This window comes from Chiroxiphia lanceolata, chromosome 32 (genome assembly GCF_009829145.1).
Source record: "Chiroxiphia lanceolata isolate bChiLan1 chromosome 32, bChiLan1.pri, whole genome shotgun sequence".
In the NCBI taxonomy this organism is placed as follows: Eukaryota; Metazoa; Chordata; class Aves; order Passeriformes; family Pipridae; genus Chiroxiphia; species Chiroxiphia lanceolata.
Window position 1 is genome coordinate 416,525 of NC_045668.1, and position 14,090 is coordinate 430,614.

Here is a 14,090-nt window from a genome sequence, read left to right on the forward strand (position 1 = left end):
TATCCCCAAATTCCTCCCTGAATCCCAAATTTCCCCTCCCCAGGGGGAGAGGGGAAATTGGAGACATGTTAGTAACCATTTTCCCCCTGGAGGAGAATTTGGGGGAATCCATCAATTCCCTGTGCTTCACCAGCAAGGTGGAAGTGGGATTTGGGGGGAATTTGGGGAGACATGAGGGATTTGGGGGGACATGAGGGATTTAGGGGGATTTGGGGGGATTTAGAGGGCATTTGGGGGGGATTTGGAGGGACATGAGGGATTTGGGGGGAATTTGAGGGGGGCATGAGGGATCTGGGTGGGTTTGGGGGTCTCTGCTGGATTGTGGGGGGTCACAGGAGGGTTTGGGGGGTCCTGGGGGAGTTTTCGGGGGGATTTGAGGAGGTTTGGAACATGTCACAGAACAAAGGGAGCTCCAAGGAAACGTCCCGAAATGCGGGAATGGGACTCGGGGAGGCAGGTCAAGGAACAGCTCAATGTGCAGCAGGACCAAGTGGTCGTGCACCAGGAGGTGCAAAGATCACAAAAATCCCTCCTGGATCAACAGGACGAACGGATCCATCAACTTGGTTGGAGGGGGATTTTCAGTGGATCTTTGACAGATTTGGAGTGGGTTTGGAAGGATTTTCGCTCCATTTCAATGGATTTCAGCTCAGTTCTGAAGGATTTCCTGGGATTTTGAGTGGATTTCAGGGGGATTTTGAAGGACTTGGATGGATTTTGAGAGGTTTTTTTAAGGGATTTGGGTGGATTTCAGGGAAATTTTGAAGGACTTGGATGGATTTTGATGGCGTTTTTTATGGGATTTGGGCGGATTTTGCTGGATTTGGGGCAGTTTCGGGGGATGTTTCAGTGCTTTGCTCACCATACTCTGGAGCTCAGGTTGCTCTTCCGTCTTTTGCACTCCCTGAGCTCTCTGTGGAGGTTCTCCCGGGACTCCTTGAGCTGCTCCCAGGACTCCCTGAGCACCCGGTTCTCCCGTTCCAGACCCCGTTTCTCTCTCTGCAGCTTCCGGAGCCACTTCCGGGCCTGGCCCAGCTTGTCCCGGAGGTGCCACGACTGCCTTTTCCAGGTTTTCCAACAGCGCTCACTCCCGAGCTCTGACCTCATCCTGTTCCCGGCACCACTCCTCCTCCTCCTCCTGCAGACGCCGCTCTAGCTCTGACTCCAGCTCCTACTCCAGGGAGCTGCGGGAAAGTCCCAGAAAAGGGGCATTTTTGGGTACAGCCCTTCTCACCTCGTCGGGCTGGGTGGGAATGATTGTTCCGGAGTTCTGCGGGGAGAAGTGCAGGTGCTGCAGCCCCCGCTGTCGCTCCGGCTCCAGCTCCTACTCCAGGGAGTTGCGGGAAAGTCCCAGAATTTCTTCCTGGATCCCCTCCAAATTCCCATCAAACCTCTTCCCTGAGATGTTGTTTCAGGCAGTCCTTGTATCTTCTCTTTGGGGCTCCTCTCTTGCGGCAGCCAGTGGCAAGTTCACCATAAAGCAGGATCTTAGGGAGGCTTCCCCTCAAAAATGTTGGGTTTTTTTGCATTAAAAATCCCTTTTTCCCCCTGCAAACCCATCATTTTTTCCTTTCAAAAATGTCATTTTTTTCCCCTCTGGAGCTGCTCCCGGGACTCCTTGAGCTCCCTCTGGAGCTGCTCCCGGGACATTTTTGAGGGGGAAAAAAGTGATTGTTGAGGGAAAAAATGACATTTTTGAAGGTAAAAAAGGGATTTTTGAGGGGAAAAGGGGCATTTTTGGGTGCAACCCTTCTCACCTCGTCGGGCTGGGTGGCAATGATTGTTCTGGAGTTCTGTGCGGAGAAGTGCAGGTGCTGCAGCCCCCGCTGCCGCTCCGACTCCTCCGGCAGCACGGGCCGCACGCGGGAAAGTTTACGGGGGGTTCCCCTCATAAAATGCCCCCCTCTGCCCTGGGCCCACTTTGGGCTCCTGCATGTCATTGTGGAGGTGGCGTCGCTCCATCTCCAGCTCGTGGATGTGTTCTTGTTGGTCCAGGAGGGATTTTTGCAATCTTTGCACCTCCTGGAGCACAGCCACTTGGTTCTGGTGCATGTGCACTTGTTCAGCTCCCAGTTCTGACACTCCAGGTCCCGTTTCTCTCTCTGCAGCTTCCGGAGCCGCTCCCGGGCCTGGCCCAGCTTGTCCCGGAGGTGCCGCGACTGCACCCACAGGTCCCAGGGCAAGCGTTTGGGGGGGGCACAGGGGGCTCCTGGGGGGACACCCGGGGTTGGGGACATCAGGAATGGGGTTTGGGGACAGTGAGGAGGGGTTTGGGGACATCAGGGAGGAACTGGCTCCGGTTTATCCCAATTGTTTTTCTCCCCTCCCCATTAGCTTTTGGGAATGCCAGGCCCCCCGCAAACCTCTGCCTTTTCCAGGTTTTCCAACAGCGCTTGCTCCCGAGCTCTGGCTCATCCTGTTCCCGGCACCACTCCTCCTCCTCCTCCTGCAGACACCGCTCCAGCTCCGACTCCAGTTCCGACTCCAGGGAGCTGCGGGAAAGTCCCAGAATTTCTCCCTGGATCCCCTCCAAATTCCCATCAAACCTCTTCCCTGACATGTTCTTTCAGGCAGTCCTTGTAGCTTCTCTTTGGGGCTCCTCTCTTGCGGCAGCCGGTGGCAAGTTCACCATAAAGCAGGACCTTCGGGAGGCGGTGGTTGGTCCTTCATCCTGGAGACGTGCCCTGCCCAGCGCAGCTGTGTTCTCAGCAACATGGCCTCAATGCTTGTGCCTGCTGCCTGTTCTAGAACAGACATATTGGTCACATAATCTGACCAGTGGATGTTCAGGATTGTGCGGAGACAGCGTTGATGGAAGCGTTCGAGGAGACGCAGGTGGTGGCGGTAGATGACCCATGATTCAGATCCGTAGAAGAGAGTAGACAGCACTAGGGTTCTGTAAACACTGATCTTGGTGCTTTTCTTCAGGTGTTTATTTCTCCAAACTCTTTGATGGAGCCTTCCGAAAGCTCTCCGTGCCTTTGCTAACCTGTTGTCTATCTCTCCGTCAATCTCACCGCCCGAGGAGATGAGGCTCCCTAGGTAATTAAACTGTTGGACTGATTTGCTGGATTTGGGGCAGTTTCGGGGGATGTTTCGGTGCTTTGCTCACCATACTCTGGAGCCTCTGCCCGGGTCACTTTGGGCTCCTGGATGTCCTTGTGGAGGGGGCGTCGCTCCATCTCAAGTTGATGGATCCGTTCATCCTGTTGATCCAGGAGGGATTTTTGTGATCTTTGCACCTCCTGGAGCGCGGCCACTTGGTCCTGCTGCACGTTGAGCTGTTCCTTGACCTGCCTCCCCGAGTCCCATTCCCGCGTTTCGGGACGTTTCCTTGGAGCTCCCTTTGTTCTGTGACATGTTCCAAACCTCCTCAAATCCCCCCGAAAACTCCCCCAGGACCCCCCAAACCCTCCTATGACCCCCTAAAATCCAGCAGAGACCCCCAAGCCCCCCAAATCCCTCATGGTCCCCCAAATCCCCTTAAATCCCGCATTTCCCCCCAAATCCCACTTCCACCTTGCTGGCGAAGCACAGGGAATTGATGGATTCCCCCAAATTCTCCTCCAGGGGGAAAATGGTTACTAACATGTCTCCAATTTCCCCTCTCCCCCTGGGGAGGGGAAATTTGGGATTCAGGGAGGAATTTGGGGATTTAGGGGGCAATTTTTGGATTCAGGGAGGATTTGGAGGGAAATTTGGGGGTTTAGGGCTGTCTCATCATCGGACATCCTTGGATACCGGTATCAACTTTGTTCGGGTCTTTTTCGTCTGGTGTCTGGTCTCCTGTAAAACACAACTTAGGGCACAGCATTAGTTTTTCCCCAGGGCTAGGTTTCCTTGAGGGACACATTGGATCTCTCCATCCTTCCTCATAACCCACCAGGGCAGTTCCGGGCCCTTGAGCCAAAACAATCCCACAAATGGGTTTGTCTTGGCCTGAGGGAGGAGTGATCCAAACAACCTTACCTAGCATACCTTTTAGATGGATCGCTGGAACTTTGTCTCCATCTGCAGTGTGGAGGGATTCTGCTTGGGCAGGACCAGCTCGCTTGACAGAGCCTCTAGTGTTGACTAGCCAGGTGGCCTTGGCTAAGTTCTTATCCCAATTTTTGTAAGTTCCCTCACCTAGTGCCTTTAGGGTTGTCTTCAACAGTCCTCACCTGCTCCTGGTGCAGCTGCAACTGATGTCTTCTGCGGGGCACCTGGGGGACAGGGGACATTTTGGGGAATTTGGGGACATTTTAGGGGGTTTTGGGGCCATTTTGGCGTTTTTTCATGTCTTACCTGCCTGTGGTGCAGCTGCAAGAATAGATGTCTTCTGGGGGGTACCAGGGAGAGAGGAGACATTTTGGGGGGGCTGAGCTCCCTCTGGAGCTGCTCCCGGCACTGCTTGAGCAAAAATCAAGAACTAACAGCAAAGAACAGGGATGGTCCGGTTTAGTGCTGAATGCCATGGGTGTAAACGGCAGGTCTGAGAGAAAGAAGGTTTTTTCCAGTTTAGCCCCCTCAGCCCCTGTCCTATTGTGACAGGCCCTACTGAACCCTTTGCCCACATGTTTCTCAGAAGCTGCCTTGAAGTCCTGGAAGGCCCCAAGGAGGTCTCCCCACAGCCTTTTCTTCTGCAGGCTGAAGAGCCCCCACTCTCTCAGCCTGTCTCCATCCGAGAGGTGCTGCAGCCCTCTGATCCCCTTGGTGGCCTCCTCTGGAAGCGGAGGAATTCCAGGCCCCCCACAAACCTCTGCGTTCCCCAAGATGTTTGGTACCTTATTCTGCTGCTGCTCCTCCTCCCGCAGACGCTTCTCCAGCTCCGACTCCAGGGAGCTGTGGGAAAGTCCCAGAATTTCTCCCTGAATCCCCCCCAAATTCCCATCAAACCTCTTCCCAAACCCCCACAAAAGTCCCGAGCCCCCCTGAATTCCTAACTCCCCCTTACAATTCCGAAATTCTTCCCCAATCCTCCCTCTGATCCCCCAAATGCCCTGAATTTTCCTGAATTTCCCCCTGAATTTTCCTGAATTTCCCCCTGAATTCCCACCAAATCCCCACCAAATCCCTTCCCAAACCCCCCTCAGAATTCCCAAATCCTCCCTCCGACCCCCCAAATGCCTGGAATTTCCCCCTGAATCCCCCCAGATTCCCTGAATTTCCCCCCAAATTCCCTGGCTCTCTCTGAATTTCCACCCGAATGCCCCCAAATTCCCTGAACTTCCCCCTGAATCCCCTCAAATTTCCCCCCAAGCCCCTTTCAAATTCCCTGATCTTGGCCCTGAATGCCCCCAAATCCCCTCAATTTCCCCCCAAATCTCCCCCTGAATCCCCCAAATGCCCAAATTGGAATTCCCAAACCTCGAGGGGCTTGGGAGATTGGAAGGCAATTTGGAGGGAATTGATGCGATTTTGGAGGGGGCTTTGTGGGGAATTGGGGAATTTGTCAAAGGGTTTTGGGGAATTTTTGTGGGGATCCTTGAGAGAATCTCAGAAAATTCCCATTTGGAGGGATTTTGAGGAAATCTTTGGAATTCGGGGCGATTTGGGGAAATTTTGGAGAAGTTGGAGGGAATTGGGGAATTTTTGGAAGGCTTTTGGGGGAAATTCTGTGGGATCTTGAGGGGTTTTGGGTTGACTTGCGTGGACTCGAGGTCAATTTTTGTAAATTTTCAGAAGGTTTTGAGGGATTCTTGATGGAATTTGAGGGGGTTTGGGTGGATTTCAGGGGAATTTTGGTGGTTCCCTCACCCCGCTCGGAGGCAGTTTTCCCACAGCTCCGGCTGGAGGGGGATTTTCAGTGGATCTTTGACAGATTTGGAATGGGTTTGGAAGGATTTTCGCTCCATTTCAATGGATTTCAGCTCAGTTCTGAAGGATTTCCTGGGATTTTGAGTGGATTTCAGGGGGATTTTGAAGGATTTGGATGGATTTTGAGAGGTTTTTTTAAGGGATTTGGGCAGATTTCAGGGGGATTTGGATGGACTTGGATGGATTTTGAGAGGTTTTTTTTAAGGGATTTGGGTGGATTTCAGGGGGATTTTGAAGGACTTGGATGGATTTTGATGGCGTTTTTTACGGGATTTGGGTGGATTTTGCTGGATTTGGGGCAGTTTCGGGGGATGTTTTGGTGCTTTGCTCACCATACTCTGGAGCTGAGGTCGCTCTCCCGTTGTTCTCGCTCCCTCAGCTCCCTCTGGAGGTTCTCCCAGGACTCCTTGAGTTGCTCCCGGGACTCCCTGAGCACCCGGTTCTCCCGTTCCAGGCCCCGTTTCTCTCTTTGCAGCTTCTGGAGCCGCTTCCGGGCCTGGCCCAGCTTGTCCCGGAGGTGCCGTGACTGCACCCACAGGTCCCAGGGCGAGCGTTTGGGGGGGGCACAGGGGGCTCCTGGGGGGACACCCGGGGTTGGGGACATCAGGAACGGGGTTTGGGGGCATCGGGGAGGGGTTTGGGGACATTGGAGACAAGTTTGGGGACAGTGGGGACAAGTTTGGGGATATTGAGGACAGTGGGGAGGGGTTTGGGGACAGTGGGAAGGGGTTTGGGGACATCAGGGACAGGACAGTGGGAACACTGGAGAGGGGTTTGAGGACATTCGGGAGGGGTTTGGGGACACGTTTGGGGACATTGGGGACAGTGGAGAAGGGTTTGAGGACATTGGGGAGGGGGTTGGAGACAGTGGGGAGGGGGTTGGGGACATTGGGGACAGTGGGGACAGTGGGGAGGGGTTTGGGGACAGTAGGGAGGAGTTTGGGGACATTCGGGAGGGGTTTGGGGACTTTGGGGACAGTGTGGAGGGGTTTGGGGGCATCAGAGGTGGGTTTGGGGACATCAGAGAGGGGTTTGGGGCCACCAGGGGTGACTTGGGAACACCGTGGGGGTCTCAGGCCTCACCCACTCCTGGTGCAGTTGCAACCGATGTCTTCTGGGGGGTACCTGGGGGGACAGGGGACATTTTGGGGAATTTGGGGACATTTTGGGGGGCTTTGGGGACATTTTGGGGGTTTTTCAGGTCTTACCTCACCCCACTCAGAGGCAGCTTTCCCACAGCTCCAGCTGGAGGGGGATTTTCGGTGGATCTTTGACAGATTTGGAGTGGGTTTGGAAGGATTTTCGCTCCATTTCAATGGATTTCAGCTCAGTTCTGAAGGATTTCCTGGGATTTTGAGTGGATTTCAGGGGGATTTGGAAGGACTTGGGTGGATTTTGAGAGGTTTTTTCAAGGGATTTGGGTAGATTTCAGGGGGATTTGGAAGGACTTGCATGGATTTTCAGGGTTTTTTTACGGGATTTGGGTGGATTTTGCTGGATTTGGGGCAGTTTCAGGGGATGTTTTGGTGCTTTGCTCACCATACTCTGAAGTTCAGGTTGCTTTCCCATTGTTCGCTCTCCCTGAGCTCTCTGTGGAGGTTCTCCCAGGACTCCTTGAGCTGCTCCCGGGACTCCTTGAGCTCCCTCTGGAGCTGCTCCCGGGACTCCTTGAGCTCCCTCTGGAGCTGCTCCCGAGACTCCTTGAGCTCCCTCTGGAGCTGCTCTTGGCACTCCTTGAGCTCCCTCTGGAGCTGCTCCCGGGACTCCAGGTGAGTGGAGCAAAGCACCGAAACATCCCCCAAAACTGCCCCAAATCCAGCAAAATCTGCCTAAATCCCGTAAAAAACGCCATCAAAATCCATCCAAGTCCTTCAAAACCCCCCTGAAATCCGCCCAAATCCTTTAAAAAAACCTCTCAAAATCCATCCAAATCCTTCCAAATCCCCCTGAAATCCACTCAAAATCCCAGAAAATTCTTCACAACTGAGCTGAAATCCACTGAAATGGAGCAAAATCCTTCCAAATCCATCCAAATCCTTTAGAATCGCCCTGAAATCCAACCAAATTGCTGCCACCCTCAGATTTTCCCGCCTTTTTTCTCCGCTTTGGCGCCCCCTGGCGGATTTCGCGCCACAAAGCACCAAAATGGTTCCGGATTATCCCGGTTTTTTTTCTCCGCTCCCCATAAGTTTGAGGGGGGGAAAAGAGACTATTTTGAGGGGAAAAAACGACATTCCTGAGGGGGAAAAAAAATGACGCTTTTTAGAGGAAAAAAATGACATTTTTGAGGGGGAAAAATGATGTTTTTGCAGGGGGAAAAAACAACATTTTCGAGGGGAAAAAAGGGATTTTTGAGGGGGGAAAAAAATGACATTTTTGAGAGGAAAAAATGATGGGTTTGCAAGGGGGAAAAGGGATTTTTGAGGTGAAAAAACAACATTTTTGACGAGAAGCCTCCTGAAGGTCCTGCTTTATGGTGAACTTGCCACCGGCTGCCGCGAGAGAGGAGCCCCGAAGAGGAGATACAAGGACTGCCTGAAGCAACATCTCAGCCTTGGCCACATTGATCAACAGAACTGGTCTACCCTGGCCTCCAACCGGGAGGTCTGGAGACACCCCATCTCTAACGCTGCTGATGCTTTTGAGAGCGCACGCAGGATCACCCTTGAGGAGAAAAGACAACGCAGAAAGAATCGTACCTTGCAGAATGTACCACCTAAGGAGTCTTTCTGCTGTGCCTTTTGCAACCCATCTTGTCTATCTCGCATTGGCCTCTTTAGTCACCAACGCGCTTGTAACAAACGAGGGTAGAGCCCTTCCCAAATCTTCGCTGGTGAAGCCCAGCCATGAATAAGAAAGGGTTGTTATTTCTTCTTTTCTTCCACACTTCCTCGATTAAAGCCCCCTTAAGTTTTGAATTTACAATTGCTGAGAGAGAAAGAGTTTGGTCTGTGTCATAACTCCTCCTCTTTAAGAAACATTCCAGTTTCTTCCAACTGAGACAAATCCCTCTAGCCTCGCTCTGGAACATGTCACAGAACAAAGGGAGCTGCAAGGAAACGTCCCAAAATGCGGGAATGGGACCCAGGGAATTGTTGCAGCTGCTTCTCAACGACTCCACGAGCAGAGGGCCACGAGCAGAGCTGAATCCTCCTGTGCTGGGCTGCAGAGAACTTCCCAGGAGAAACTGTGTGGAGGTGACACAGCCCAGAGCGGGAGAGCTGCAGGCACGGAGCATTCCCTGTTTTTTTTTGCTCTATATTGCAAGGCTGGAGCAGGGATCGCTGCAGGGAGCAATCCTGAGGCTCCTCCAAGGATGTCGCTGCTGACCTGTGAGGGACGTGAGGAGGGACAGCTGTGAGTTGTACCTGTGTTTGGATGATGCCAAACATTTCCAAATGGGGGGACATTGGGGGACACTGGGGGGACATTGGGGGACATTGGGGGATACTGGGGAGACATTGGGGAAACATTGGGGGGACATTGGGGGAACATTGGGGACATTGGGGACATTGGGGGGCATTGGGGGGACATTGGGGACATTGGGGACATTACGGGACATTGGGGACATTGGGGGACATTGGGGACATTGGGGACATTTGGGGGACATTGGAGGGACATTGGGGGGACATTGGGGACATTGGGGGACATTGGGGTCATTGGGGACATTGGGGGGACATTGGGGGGTCAGGGGTCATTTTCGGGGGGTCAAAGGTCACCTGCTGGTAGGTGTTGGTGGTGATGATTGGCCACAGGATGGGGGGCGGGGCCAGCGGGTCCCCGGGGGTGGGGCCTGGAGCCCCCAAAACCTCCTGCTCGAACCTGGGGGGGGAGGGGCACCGGTGACACCAGTGACAGCAGTGACCCTCCCAGTGCTCCCAGTGACCCCCCAGTGACCCCCCAGTACCCTCCCAGTGCTCCCAGTAACACCTCAGTGACCCCCCAGCACCCTCCCAGTACTCCCAGTAACACCCCAGTGACCCCCCAGCACCCTCCCAGTGCTCCCAGTAACACCTCAGTGACCCCCCAGCACCCTCCCAGTGCTCCCAGTAACACCCCAGTGACTCCCAATGACACCCCAATGACACCAGTGACCCTCCCAGTGCTCCCAGTAACACCCCAGTGATCCCCCAGCACCCTCCCAGTGCTCCCAGTAACACCCCAGTGACACCAGTGACCCTCTCAGTGCTCCCAGTGACACCCAGTGATCTTCCAGCGACACCCCAGTGACGCCCCAGTGACACCAGTGACCCTCCCAGTGCTCCCAGTAACACCCTGGTGACCCCCCAGCACCCTCCCAGTGCTCTCAGTAACACTCAGGAACCTCCCAGTAACACCCCAGCAACCCTCTAGCACCCTCCCAGTGCTCCCAGTGACCCCCCAGTGACACCCCAGCACACTCCCAGTGCTCCCAGCAACACCCCAGTGACCCCCCAGCGCCCTCCCAGTGCTCCCAGTAACACCCCAGTGACCCCCCAGCACCCTCCCAGTGCTCCCAGTAACACCCCAGTGACCCCCCAGCACCCTCCCAGTACTCCCAGTAACACCCAGGGCCCTCCCAATAACACCCCCATCACCAAACCCCTGGCCCCGCCCACATGGCCACGGGGAAACCAAGCCCCGCCCACCCCACCCCTTAGACCCTGCCCCTGTTGCCATAGGAACCCAAACTCCTCCCAGTGCCCCAAACCCCACCCCATTGCCATGGACACCCTTAAACCCCGCCCACTGCCCCAAGCCCCACCCACTATCGCCATTAACCTCCAAGCCCCGCCCACAATCATTAACACCCCAAAGCTCCTCCTGCCTCTAAGCCCCACCCACCAGAGCGACCCCGCCTCTGTTGCCATGGCCACCCTCAGGCTCCACCCAACACCCCCAAGCCCCACCCCCGTTGCCATGGCCACAAAGCCCCACCCCTTCCCCCGATCCTCACAGCGCCATCTCGGCCTCCATCTCCTTCAGCCGCTCCTCGCCGCTCTTCGCCGCCGCTCCGCCTCCCTCCGCGCCAAATCCTCTTCAAAGGGAGCCTCGTCCTCTGGGGAACCGCAGGGCTGAACACCCGGGCAGCAGCAGCAGCAGCAAAGGGAGTGGGGGAACTGCTGGGACAGGGGGGTTAGGGGGTCATTGCAGGCCACAGTGGGAAGAAACCCCACACTTGCTCTAATCTAACATGCCTAAAAATAGACCTGGGAGGATTTATGGACTTTCAAACCCACAAGAGGATTTCGAAGGAGCAGCATCTTCCCTGGCAGGGCCTGCACAGTACCAGGGCTGTGCCCACCCCTGCCCCTGATGGGGATCAGCCATCTCCAGCATGGCCCAGCAAATAGAACTCACAAAGACCACGAGAGCATGAAGGTGACTTTGAAGGATTATTCAAGAGCCATTTCAGCAGTTTTCAGGGACTTACGAACATGGGGTAAAAATGCAGCTCCTCGGGTCCAGAAAAGAATAAAAACCAGTGTCCTGGCCAGGGAAGCAGCAGAAAAGGCTTCTGGAGGGACCACCTGGCTGGTCCCAAGTGCAGACCCGCCCCCCCCCCCGCTGCCCACGATGGGTACCGGGCACGGTGCGGCTGGAGCATCACCTGCACACCCGGGCTGGAGCTGCTGCAGGGAGCCAGAGGGACTGGGGAAGGGGCTCCCACAGCCACGATGCCACTGGGATGGGTCACAGCACCTCCAGCCCCACGGCGGGTGGGAGGGCAGCTCTGCCCACCGTGCTGGACACCGTGCCGGGAAGGACCTTGGGAGCAGCACGAGCGTTAGAACCGGAGCCTTACACCAGTCCCTGCTCTCACCTCAGGCATTTATCGGCTGGGATGCAGGTCCTGAACTGAGCCGCGGAAACGGGAGGATATGCCAGCACAAACACAAAAACTGACTTCTCTCCCCAGCCCAACGTTCCCCTGCTTCCCTGCACCTCCGGGTGCCTCATCAACATGCTGGCTCTTAATCCTTTGCCCACATTAATCCAGCCAGTGGAAATGAAGACGTGGCTACAAGACACCAGGCGGCTTTATCGAACCCTCCTTGCAAAAAACCCACAAACCCTCTTTTGCTGAGCCTAAAAGGTGACGGATAATTCGTAGGGAAGATACCAACTATTCCCACTTGTTATGCAAGCGGCATCCTTTAAGTTGTAGTTTTTAGAGAGCAAGTCATTCCTGTCTGGGATAAATAGAACAACACGCTGCAGTATGTTGCTCACGACACGGAAGCAACATCAGCCTGGGGAAGGCGAAAGGAGCTTCAACTCCAGCCGCGTTAGCCAGCCAAAAGTTCTGCGTGCGTCTGTGCCAGCCTGGCGGGAGCATCCCTGCGCGTGCAGGGAGGGAGGGATGGAGGGAGCGAAGGATGCTGCCGGTTCCGCCGCTGTCCCTCCCCGTGCCCGGGGGCAACGCAGCGACCCCCGCCCGGGCCGACTCTGCGGACCCCGCACACAGCCCCGCACAGAGCTCCGCCCGGCCAGGAGCCGCGGGGGCACTGCGGGGAGCCCGGCGGGGCAGGCACCGCGTCCGCCCGGCCCCGCATCCCCGCCGGCTCCCGCAGCGCGGCCGCGCTCTCCTTCCCCCGAACCGCAGCCTTTCCTAATTGCCTTCTTTATTCCTATTTTTTTTACCCTTTCTAACTCCCCCTGCCTGCTCCCGGTGCCGAGCCGCGTTCACCTGTGCGGGCGGGGGGGACGTGCCCTGCCCTGCCCTGCCCTGCCCGGCGCTACTCCCGTAGCCCCGCGGTGCTCCCGGCGCTCCCGGCGTTCCCGCAGCCCCGCGGTGCTCCCGGTGTTCCCGCAGCTCCCGCAGCCCCGCGGTGCTCCCGGTGTTCCCGCAGCTCCCGCAGCCCCGCGGTGCTCCCGGTGTTCCCGCAGCTCCCGCAGCCCCGCGGTGCTCCCGGTGTTCCCGCAGCTCCCGCAGCCCCGCGGTGCTCCCGGTGTTCCCGCAGCTCCCGCAGCCCCGCGGCCGCAGCATTGAGCGGCAGCGGCGGCGGCGCGGCCGCGCTTAACCCTTCGCTGCCCCTTCGCTGTCCCTTCGCTGCCCCTTCGCTGCCCCTCCGGAGCCCCGCCGGAGCCCCGCGGGTTCGCTGCCCGCCCCCTGCCCCCTTCGCGCTCCTGCAGCCCAGGTGCTGCTCCTCCCGCACCTGCGGGATCCTCCGCGGCAGCCCCGAGCCTCTTCCCGTCCCGCTCCCCGCCTTTCCCGCATCCTCGCCCGGGCCCGGGCCCGCTGACGGCAGACCTTGCAGTCCCCAATTACCGCTCGCGGCCAAAAAGGCCCTCCGCTTTTAATCCTAAATTTGCCCTAATTGTCTCGCTCTTCCAAAGGAGCCTTTCTCCTCACCCGCCTGCTCGCTCAGCCCTTTGCATCCCCCTGCTGCTTTCCTTCCCTTCCTCATCTTCCTCGGCCAAGAAAGGAGTGTCTCGTGCAGGGAGACGAGGAGCCGGAGAGCGGAGCACACCTGGGGACCAGCTCTGCCGCTTCCCAGCCCTTTGGGCACCCCTGTGCCCAGAGATGCTCCCAAACCTTCCGCAGGATCCCTCCTCAGTGTCTTTACTTGCTACCACAACGCAACTGAGGAGCCGCCAACTGCTTTCAGAGTCCTGAGTTTAGGCTGAATCAGCAGCACAGTGGAAAGGCACAAAGAAAAGAAAAAGAAACGTATTCAGAAGGGAGGCTGGGACCTACCTGGCGTTGTTGGGATGGACTACGAAGCAGCAGCAGCAGCCACCAGCTGCAGTTTACAGCCTCTTAAATACAGCTCTTCAGGCACACCTATACCACACAGATAGGTCCATTTAAACACACAGACTCCAATTCTTACAGCCAATAAGTGGATTTTAGTTGCACTTTCTCAGTTCTACTTTCTCACAACGTTTCTGTGCACCTGTCTCTGTTTTCCTTTGATGTTTATATTTTTCTCAGTCACTCTGTTCAAAACAAGTCCTCGTTCCCATGAGACACTATCCTAGTTCTCACAGAAATAGTGGCCTTGTTCTCTGGATGTTTTTCTCCTCTTCTCAGGCTGCCTGCTGTCAGGACTAAGGCCTTTATTCTCAGTCAGTTTTTCGTTCTATACCAGGGGTCCCGGCCCAGCCGGGATTCCCCACACCTACCTGTGCCCCTGTCCCGAAATTCTGTCCTGGGAAATGCTTTTAAATGCCTGTGCAAAAAAAAATGCCTTCCAGTGCAAAGAGGGTATTCAGTCTTAACTCCCCTGTTGCAGCTCTTCCCTGAGGACCTGAGGTGTCCTGGGCCCAGCGAGCCAGGAATAATTCCCCCTTGTGTTGCCAGTCCA

The 14,090-nt window shown here is 56.0% G+C and overlaps 2 protein-coding genes and 1 long non-coding RNA gene across 9 annotated transcripts in view; 1 reads left to right on the plus strand and 2 right to left on the minus strand.

The window, feature by feature from the left end:
* The window catches only part of LOC116779902 (ribosome-binding protein 1-like), a 552,013-nt gene that overhangs the window by 305,716 nt on the left and 232,207 nt on the right, over positions 1-14,090 (minus strand). The window lies entirely within an intron of this gene.
* Positions 1-14,090, plus strand: part of LOC116779904 — a 137,804-nt gene that overhangs the window by 73,649 nt on the left and 50,065 nt on the right. The window lies entirely within an intron of this gene.
* LOC116779911 lies at positions 9,011-10,676 on the minus strand. Of its 2 annotated transcripts, none has more exons than XR_004354246.1 (3): positions 10,624-10,676; positions 9,519-9,621; positions 9,011-9,129 (listed from the first exon to the last, which is right to left on the minus strand). It is a non-coding gene; the product is annotated as an uncharacterized LOC116779911 (long non-coding RNA). The 2 variants fall into 2 exon arrangements; XR_004354247.1 differs by lacking the exon at positions 10,624-10,676 and adding an exon at positions 10,347-10,359.